The 10,337-nt window shown below is 45.6% G+C and overlaps 1 pseudogene; it reads right to left on the bottom strand.

The window, feature by feature from the left end:
- Positions 1–7,888: 7,888 nt before the first annotated feature.
- LOC143660382 (lysine--tRNA ligase-like) lies at positions 7,889–9,753 on the bottom strand (annotated as a pseudogene).
- Between the last annotated feature and the right edge of the window lie 584 nt (positions 9,754–10,337).

Below are 10,337 nucleotides of genomic sequence, written 5' to 3'. Positions count from 1 at the left end.
ACAATCGGTGGCCACAAACCCATTCTCACCTTTCTCTTGGCTCACAAGACTCTGATTATGTTGAGAACAGCAATGTGTTCACTGCCAGGTGCTGCACTTGCTTTCCCAGAACGCTTTGCAGCTGGGATAACCAGGCGACAGAATTATCGGCAGGAAGATGCAAGGAGAGTCTCCTGGGAGAGGGGAGGTGCCCTTCCAGGCACGTGGCTACTCCCCTGGAATAAAGGAGGCAGGCTCAGCCCTTCTGACTCTTCTGCTCCTGCCTAGAATGTGGTTCTAAAACCTGGAGTTGCAGAGACCATTTTATGCTCATGAGAGAAAGTTGGAGAGAATTTCAGAGACCTCAGACCTGACATCATTGAGTGATGGAGGCAACTCCTGCAACCTGTCTCCTCTGGACTTCTCATCAGTATACCAAACCCAGCAAAAGCAAAACATCGGTCCTTGTGCTCCACTGGCCAGCTTTCCTACTTTTTAGAGCAGGTGCAGGGTGTACCTGAGCAGGAGTAAGTGTACCTGAGCAGGTGTAGGTGTACCTGAGCAGGAGTAGGTGTACCTGAGCAGGTGCAGGGTGAACCTGAGCAGGTGTAGGGAGTTCTTGAGCAGATGTAGGGTATACCTCAGTAGGTGCAGGGTGTACTTGACTATCACACTAGTCAATGCCTTCAATGGTGGGGAAGAATTAATATATCAAATAGGAAATATAAGAAGATATGACTCAAAGCAGCAACTAGAACTTGGCCTTGGTAACAAGCAAGCTCTGCAAGACTCGTTTTGCTTCCCAATTATTCTCTCTTGAACTGGGGATCTGGTTTTGCTGGAGTGGCCAGTTTAACTGCTCAAAGGATTGTAGCAGTCAGCTCTGACCCTCTAATTGCACTTATCATGTACTAATTAGCATTTAATAACCAGCAGCTGGGCACCCATGCCTTGAACAATAAAGCAACCCCATCCCCGCTTCAAAGATGAAGAAACTGAGATTAAACTGTTAATGGCAACAATAATAAAGGCTTACACCTGTCTAATCAGAGTTAATGCTACAATTAGAACCCAGAGCTTTCCAACCTGAAATCTAGTTGCAGGCAAAGAGGTGTTGTAATTAGCCTCCTGCTATCTTTCTTTGAGTTACCCACCACTGTAGAATAATTTACTCAGGCAGAATTTGTTTCTATAGGAGCCAAGTTCTGGATATCTAGATAGTCAACAAGCCCTGAAAAGTCTTCTGCCAGGCATGAGTTCCTGAGGCTGTGAAATCCTCCAAAGTCCTGGGGGTGGGGGGTGGGGGACTGAGGGGGTGAGGGAGTGGGGGGGTTTGGGGTGGGGGTTGGGGGGGTTGGGGTGGGGCCTCAGTCTTGTTGTTGGATACCTGGCTTTGGCGGGAGAGAGTTAGAGCAGAGAGAGATTTGGCTTTCCTGGTGTTCACAGGGCCTGTATGAAGATTTGGGCATCAGAGGTCACATTTTATAATCCTATCTCACTCCAGCATTCTCAACTGGAACTTGGTGTCTCTATTGGGAGAATAGCTAGAGTGGTGATTCTGAAATTGCTGACCCCCAGACTGGCAGCTTCAGCTGTACCTGGGAAGCTTCCAGAAGTGAGATACTCAGGCCCCACACCAGACTCCCTGCATCAGTAACTGCAGAGGTGAGGCCCAGTCATCTGCGCATCCACCAGCCCTCCAGGTGGTTTGGATATACATTTAAGTTTGAGAACCATTCACCTAGGCCCAAACAGGCACTCCTTCACCACGTGAGGGCTGGGCTGGACTGGCTGCAGGACGCGGCAGGATATGGGGGTGCCGTGTCAGACCTGCCGTTCTGGACCAAAGACCTCCTTCTGGGGCTCTCCTCCAGCCTCTCACCCCCACCCCCCCACACACCCAGAATTGCTCACACCTGGGGACTGTTCCACAGAGGGCAGCTTCCTCATCTGAACGTTTCATATCTCCCCACGTTTGTCCCCACCAATTCTCGGCACAATATTCCTGCTTTCCCAGGGAGGCTTCTCAGACAGCTTTCTCAGTTTCTCTTCGTGAGTTGTACCAGCACCGCCTGTGCTGATACAAGACATGAAGTTACTTTGTATGTGTCCGTCATCCCTGCACTTCCATGTCTATGAGGGGTGCCCGGGTGTAAGCGCACAGAGGCTCGCTTGCAGCCGATGCCCCCCGACGTCCGTCAGCTAATCACTAAGGCCTCATCAACTCCTAATACAAGTTCCGGACATATTTTGAGCTCATGTGAAGGAGAACTGATTTGATATCACATTTTCTTCATTTTACCCTTTATGTTTTTATCCCTCCCCCTATTTTTGGTTAGAAATTAAAGGAGAATTATAATTTTTCTCCCTTTTAAAATAGCATATCATAAGGGTCTCCTCCCTTAAAATCTGGTTCACGTTGATCATTCGAGAAAGTCAATGATTGATAACTAAGTTTGTTGGACTTTTAGACCATGTTGTCTCATAATTATTTTCCCCCTAGGTCAGCATCTATTTACTGAGCGCCTCCTCTGTACTAATAGAGAAATGCTGGAGAAAATAGAAAAACGCATTTCACCAGCTGGTTCGGCCTCTATGAAATGTGTAACCTGGGCTGGGACAGCCTTAACTAACACACACACTCCTGCCGCTACCAGAGACGGTTGGTCAGTGTAATCCAGAGACTGTTTCCCCCGGGAATCAGGGGAGGGCAGAGCTGCAGGCAGCCAAGATGCCTGGAGAGGCACAATGGGGGAAGGCAGATTTAAGGACATCTCCTTGAAGTTGGATGTTAGAAACTGCTGCTTCATTCACTGAGCACCTATCCCCCACTGGGGAAAGAGCCGCCTGAGCCTTGCCCATACGAAGCTTAAAGTTTAGCTAGGGAGAGGGATAATTTAAACCTGAGAGCCCTATACATTTTGGAATATGCAGAGGACGAAAACAGAGTGAAACATTGAATCCGGCCACAGAAGCTCAGACAGTGCTTCCTCGTGGAAATGTCCCCCAAATTAAGTCCTGAAAGCTCAGTTGGTGTTAGCCCAGGGAAGAGACAGGAGTAGTGTCTCTTCCAGATCACGAGAAGAGCATCTGCAAAGATTCAGAAGCACTTTAAGGAATTCCTTTTTGAGCCAGGATTTGGTGGTGTGAGGTGCAGAGTGGTGATAGTCCAGAGGACTGATTCTCAAGCTTGAGCATGCACCAGAATCCCCCGGGGGGCTTGTTAAAACACAGATTTGCTGGGCCCCACCCCCAGAGTTTCTGATTCAAGGGGTCTGGGTGGGGCCCAAGAATCTGCATTCATAATAAGTTCCCAGGTGCTGCTGCCTTGCTGGGGTGGGGACCACACATGGAGGAGCGCTGATCTAAGGAAAGGAAGGATTACTAACACATACTGAGCACACGTACAAGTAACATGAGCCCTGCAAAAGAGCTATGCTAGTCTTCCAGCTTGACAGAGGGGAACGGAGCAGGTCCCAAAGAGAGCAGGTTGGAGCTGGCATTGGAACCCGTGCTCATTGAACTTGACCATGCTGCTCCCCAGCTCCTCTATTTCCCAGGTCAGTCATGAGCCTGTGCAGGGGTCATGTATGAAGGCACTAAACTGTGCCCCCTCCCCCTGGGGAGTGCAAATTGATGCAGAGAGAAGAGGCAGTGAGTGATCCTTGCCCCTCCCCTGCCTCACCCCCTTTGGCCTGAGCAGGGCTGGAGCAGGGGTAGAAGTCTACATGACTAGCCAAAGAAATGGATCTTACAACCTGTACATGCCATTCCAGACACAGAGGATCACTACAACACATGTTGAAAGGGTTGATAGCGTGCTAAAAGCTGATTTAATCTCTACTAAAGGTTTCACAAACAATTGGGGCATCTTGAAGGAAAAAGTGACTGCTTTGTTATATGTGCTTACCAGTTGTGTATCTCTCTCTCTCTCTCTCTCTCACACACACACATCCACACACAGAAAGAGTACCAAGTTAAATGTGTATACCAGATGGAAAATTATTTCTAGTTGCCACATGAAACTAAGATTAAACATGTGTGAGTTTGTGTGTAGAGAGAGTTCAATGAGCTTAGTTAACCTGTACAAACACATGGAGGGACATACTAGAGGGTTAATAAGAAGTGTTAGGATTTACTGAGTATTTCCAGTGATCCAGACTGAGATGAAATGAAAACCCCCTCTCATTTACTCTCAGCGCAGGCCTGTGGGGAGGGGTTACATGATCTCCAATCTGCAGATGAGAAGAACGAGGCTTCAAGTTGCAAAACAAGCGACCATGCTTGGCAGAGCAGACATCTGAACCCAAATTGTGGACCAGGGGAGGGAAAGAGTTTTAGTTTTTCTTCTGTGTCTTTGTGAACATTTAGAATTGTGTACCATCTATTCAAACATGAAATAATAATTTAAATTAATCGTGCTGATATAAATAAATAAACCCACGTTCATGTGACTTTGGAAAAAGGTCCTTAACCCTGTTGGGGGGTACACTGCACAGGGCCTCCCCTAGACTGGCATCAACACACCCAAAATGCTTTGTGCCCCTCGGGGTTGCTAATTTGGGGTATGGTGTCCTGAAACATGGTCAACAGAGGAGTTGAAGGGCCTGGGAGGTGAGGGTACATGAGCTTTTAGAGATTATGCCAAAGTTCTCCGCAGCCACCTCCCCACCAAAAAGCCTTGTCAATGAAGCTCCATGCTGGTCAAGGGGAACAGTGGCCAGAGAGGGAACTTGGGGAAGAGCTGTCTATGTTCCTGGCTCTCCAGCTACTCAAGATCACTGGTGGGGCAGGTGCAAGAGTGTCAGGGTTGGCTGGTCACAGGGGATCCATGCATTTCATGGTGTGTCCTACGAAGATCTAGTATTGTCTGAGCACCTACTTTGTGCATGGCTCTGCCCTAAGAATTGGCACCACATTCCCCTCCCCAGTGGCTGACTCACTGACCTGTCTGGGCCCTGGCACGAGAAAGCCTGAGATTGAATCTTGGATTCACCACTCAGAAGGCTCTGTGGCTTTAGGCAAATGACTTAATCACTCTGTTTCCTCATCTGAAATATTGAACCCACCTCATGAGGATTCGATGAGATCATATATAAAAATCATAGTACCAGGCACATAATACACCATCAATAATTGTTTGCTGCTAATAATGTAATTACCTGTAGGTGTTCTAACTCTTACTTCTCTCTCTGCTGCTTATGCCCACATCATCTCGGGCTGTTCTAGTCAGTTCTCGAGGCATCAAGTTCTTCTGTAAAACAGAAAGAATAGATGGACAGACCAGTTCACAGGCTTTAAAACATTTCAGGTTTGGGCCTGAAGGGTTTTTTGTTCTAACATAATTGTATGCAGCAATGGAAAAAAAAGTTGATTTTTTCTGGCTTTGAAGGTCTCAGACTTTATTTAAAGGCTCAGGGCTTTAGTTTTCTCTTCTGCTACTTGTCCAATGGACCTCATGGAGTTTTGGCAATGAAAGTGTGAAATGGTGCATATATATACATATATAAAAAGTTTTCATTCATACAAAGTGTGTAGGACATAGCTGCCTTCATTTACTTGTGCCACTGCTCCTGCTGGGGGACTTGCCCTTGCTCGCTGCTCTGGCCCCAGTGTCTCCACCAAGGGAGCAGTCCCTGGAGCAGACCCTGGAGCAGACTCTGAAGCCCGCTGGATGGATGCGCTTGAAACCCTTTTGCCTCTGCCTGGGTGCAGGCCATGGATGACAGCCGGACCCCAGCAGGCAGAGGAAGGGCCCAAGCTCAGAAGAAGCCCTCAGAGCTCCCATCAGACAGAAGGCGAGGCTCAGCCAGGGCTGTGGATCAATGGGCTTTTCCATATACCTGATATGTTACCACCCAAACATCTATCGCACTCATGGAGCCTTAATAATAGCGAGATGTGGATTCTTGGGGGGAGTGGCCTGGGCAGTGGAGATGGAAGCTGTACAGGGCTGTTTGTGCAAGCATTTTTAGAACCTGCCCAAGTTTCTGCTGTATTGAGCTGAGTCAAATTACTGTACATCCTGACAAAGCCCCCGCTGCCATTGATCAGCCCCGCCGCTCTCCTCTGCATTGCCTCACCATTTCAAGAAAGAGCATGTTCTCAGAAATAAGTGTGAGCTGGGAATGACTCCTGGGTTGCATCCTGCCCCATTGGAGAGAGAGACATTCTGGGATATTGGCAATCGATGAGAGGGAGACACACCTGAGCACTGAGGGTGGGTTTCACCTGGGCTGCTCTCGGTCGCTGTAAAGGGAGCCAGGATCTGCTGTCAATATGCTAGAGAAGAATTCTTGCTACACTGTGCAAGAAAGAAAGGGTTGAAGCAGCACTTGGCCTTGTTCTTTTAATTCTAAAATGGAGAATGTTAACTTCTCAGCACCAGTTTGGATTTTGTAAACATCATGTGAGCTTTGGCCACGGTTTGATGTATGTTGAACACTGTTACGTAATGATGTTGAAAGATGGGTGTGTGGTGCATGCAGTGTGTGTGTGTGTGTGTGTGTGTGTGTGTGTGTGTGTGTGTGTCTTCGTGTGTGTCCAAGTTAGACTAGGAGTTATTTGAAAGAAGACCATGGCTTACTTTTAAAATCACTACTCCCAAGAATAGGGCCTGGTTCATGGAAACTTTGGCAAATGTTTCCCAAACTAGGTTTTTAAATTGTTATAAAAGAAGTAAAAATTGGTTGCAATACTTTGACATCTAGAGGAGTGCAAAATAAAAAGTAACCAGTTGCCTCTCTTCCAGAACCCAAACTATACCTTTCAGAAAATCTCTATTGAAAATTTAGGTGTATCTGTTCATTTACTTTCCATATATGCATACACCTGTACACACACACACACACACACACACACGTGCACTTAGGCAGTTTTAAAATACAGGAACACATACACACACACACACACACACACACACACATATAATATATATAGTGTGTCAACTTGTGTTTTTCCTTAACAATATTTGAATTGAATTTGGATGGAATTCCCATCAGATTTCAACTGAAGAGACAGAAAATCATTATGGGTCTGATTCAGTGAAGTTGAAAACTGGGAAGATGGTCAATATTGATGCTGTGAAGGGAAAGCAGGAAATTAAAAACCAAACTGTGAAGCAAAATAGAGGTAGAGACAGGCCAGCCAAGAGGCTGAGAGGGGTGAGTACAAGATCAAGAATCTGTCGTCAAGTGTGGGACTTCTTAGAAGTCTTTGGTGATGGTTGACCAGAAAAGACAATAATTATGTGGTAGCTATTTTTCAAAGGTAGCCCCCAATGAACCCCACTTCCCAGTTTGCACTCTCTATGTAGTCACCTTCTCCATTGAATCTGGGCCAGTCTGAGACTCATGCTAAGCTGTCGAATGCAGAGGGTATGATATGATGTTGGTTCTAGCCAGAGCCTTTAAGAAGCCTGCAGCTTCTGCTTCTTCTGTCTTGGAATGCTTACTCTGGTGACCTCTCAAGACACCAAACAAGATATCTAGCAACTCAGCTGGAGAAACCACTTGAAGAGGCCACATGGAAAGGAACAGCCCCGAGACAATATGGAGAAGAAGAGAGCCACCTCAGGGTCCCAGTTTTCAGATGACTGCAGCCCAAACACCATCTGACAGCAATTACTTAAGAGCTCTCAATGGAGGCTAGCATAAGAACCACCCGGCTGAGCCCAGTCAACCTACAGAATTGAGAAATTTAAAAATTTGACTGTTGTTGTTTTTGTTTTTAAAAACAAATGCTTTGTTTGGTGACAAGGAGTAAAAAGGAATTCTTAATTCTCTTTCCTGGTGGAAACAGATTAACTTTGTTAATCAAATGGACTGCAGCACACTAAAATTCCCTTGCAGACCTTTACCTTTGCAGAAGTGCAAAATGCCTGAGTTATATCACTTGCAACTGTTATTTTCTAGACTGACACAGTAACTATTGTACTTCCCAGTGTGTTAGTGGTTGCTACATTCTCCTTCTTATCTCTGGGTTTCAATGCAGGAAACAGAAGTAATTACTTGATGTTACTGAAGTCCATAAGGAACACAGTGACATGTTGATGCCTATGCCCCAGCCAGCTGACAGGAGCAGCTTGTATTCAGGGCAGTACAGAAGTTGTCATCTATGTACGTAGCCTCATCATCACCAGCAGCTGTGGCCTTGGCCTGTTCTTCCAAAAGTTGCCACTACCACATGGGGTCATTCAGTTCAGTATAGGCATTGCTGCTTTCCTTCTTCATGACAAATATCTCAAAGCATTCCATTAGATCATTTTTAGAGCAAGGCCACTTGGTCAAAGGGCTCATTCTCTGTGGGTGATCACTGATGAATGTAGGATTGATCCAAGTCACTTCCAGGAACTCCTTAACAAGCTTATCAAGGAGACTTGCTGTGGTTCAAGGTGGAAGGCCTTCAACAGTCTTTGTCACAAAGATATCATTAAGAATTTTGCAAGTTTCTTCAGTTTCAAAGAGATTAATTTCTGAGAGTTTCAATCCCAGGGCTTTCTCAAGTTCCTCTACTATGTTGATTCTCCAGAATCTCATAGGTTTCACCCCCTGGGCCTTCTGGATGGTAGGAGACCTAGTAACAGCTTGTGCTTTGCTTCACAATTCCTGAAATCATCTTCTCCATGGTTTCCATGAGATTGTGATAGTCTGAATAGACCATGTAGGACTTACGGGTAGTGAACTAAGGAGTGTGAGTCAAATTGATTCCTTCATTCCAGAACTGACATGAAATTTCATTTCCTAGTAAATACCCCCAATAATCAGCATCTTATGGTAAAGTTCTTGACAAATTCTCTATATAAGTTCATGTCCAGCTCATTGTTGTAGGTGATGAAAGGCTTGGCCACACATCCCCCTGAGACAGTGTTCATCATGGAACTTTCAGTTTCCAATCCCAACTCATCCAAGAAACTTCTTATATATGTGGTGATCTTGGAATGGATGCTAAATTTCTGCCTCACAAAGTCATTCAGTGTCAAGTTCAAGTACCTCTGATAATATTGTGTTTCCTTGTCTTTAAGACTAAAGTGAAGATGAGGTAACACATGCAAGCATAGAGACAATAATGTGAGGTTATAGGGAATGATGCTCAGCTCATCCTTCTTGGTTTGCCCAGGATTCCCCCAAACTCCAATTACATCTCCCGAATGTAATTCATTATTGATTTGAATACATTCTTCTGATTTGTAATTCCTGGAGTTAGCCATCACTTGTGATTTGATTCCATCTCCTCATCTCATAGGAGATGAGCCCTCAGAAACTCTTTTGGCATGGATCCTACCTGCCACCTTTAATGTGATGTTAATTAAGTGGTCCCCAGGCTATAGGTGACTGTACTCCTGAATGGACTGAGTGAGCGAGATGTCCATATGGAATGTGTGTGGGTACTGGTATTCCCCATTGACCTTCTCTGGGTGGATGGTTTGGCTGCAGATCTTGTAGTATCAACCATGGTCCGTGGTGTGGTTAGTGGCAGCAGCAAAGCCTAGCTTAGCTGTTTCTCACTGAGCTCCTTCTGCTTGGCTTCCTTCTCCATTTTCAGGCTTCTCTTTAGCTCACTTCTTTTATTAGAAAGTGGCTTGTCCTTGTGAAGTGCTGTGAAAGGAGCAAGTTGACCCAGTCACAGCTCCCTCTGACCCCACTGTGCCCAAGAGGTTTGGTGCAGGGACACCCTAACAAGCCTTACAGCCACTTGAGTCAACATGGCAGAATACTCTGGAACTAATGACTACCACTTCTTGCTCAGTTTTGGCTCGCTGCTGTCCACTTTCATCCCAGGCCTGTGTACCATGGCCTGACCTAAAAGGCATGACCGGTGTTTAAGCCATTGTGTTTTGGTGTAGTTTCTTATGCAGCAGTAGAGAATTAAAGACATAGGTAATGGCTTGGTATGTGTTTATTTCAGACATGTTTTCAGCAGGCCAAGATCCACTCACAGGGAAAAAGGACATTTATGGGGATGACGGCTCCCATCTGAAAATGACTCTCCGATCTGAAAACTAAGATTCTTGCACATCTCCTGGGTCTTAAAAGTGTTCACTTCCATGATCAACATCTTATGTTTTGAACTGAATTTGTTTTTGAAATTCCTTTGAGAAAAAAGAAGAGGAAGACACCAGTGTTATCCTGGTGCGGCTGTCGTAAAACCCTGGCCAGTGCTGATCCTAAAAAAGGTTAGCAACAGGCTGATATCCTCTAAATTGAGGGATAAACCATGGAAGACAAGTAAACAGACTTGGGGATTAGGAATTATACATCAAAAAATGAAAAAAAGTGTGTTAAAAAATCTAGAACATCCTTCTGCACTTTAGAGAATGCAATAATTTGCAAGCAGTTTACTTGCTAACCCCCCTTCAC

Source organism: Tamandua tetradactyla, chromosome 16 (genome assembly GCF_023851605.1).
Source record: "Tamandua tetradactyla isolate mTamTet1 chromosome 16, mTamTet1.pri, whole genome shotgun sequence".
Classification (NCBI taxonomy): Eukaryota; Metazoa; Chordata; class Mammalia; order Pilosa; family Myrmecophagidae; genus Tamandua; species Tamandua tetradactyla.
The sequence above is the reverse complement of the archived record's forward strand: the minus strand, read 5'-3'. Positions and strand labels throughout refer to the sequence as shown.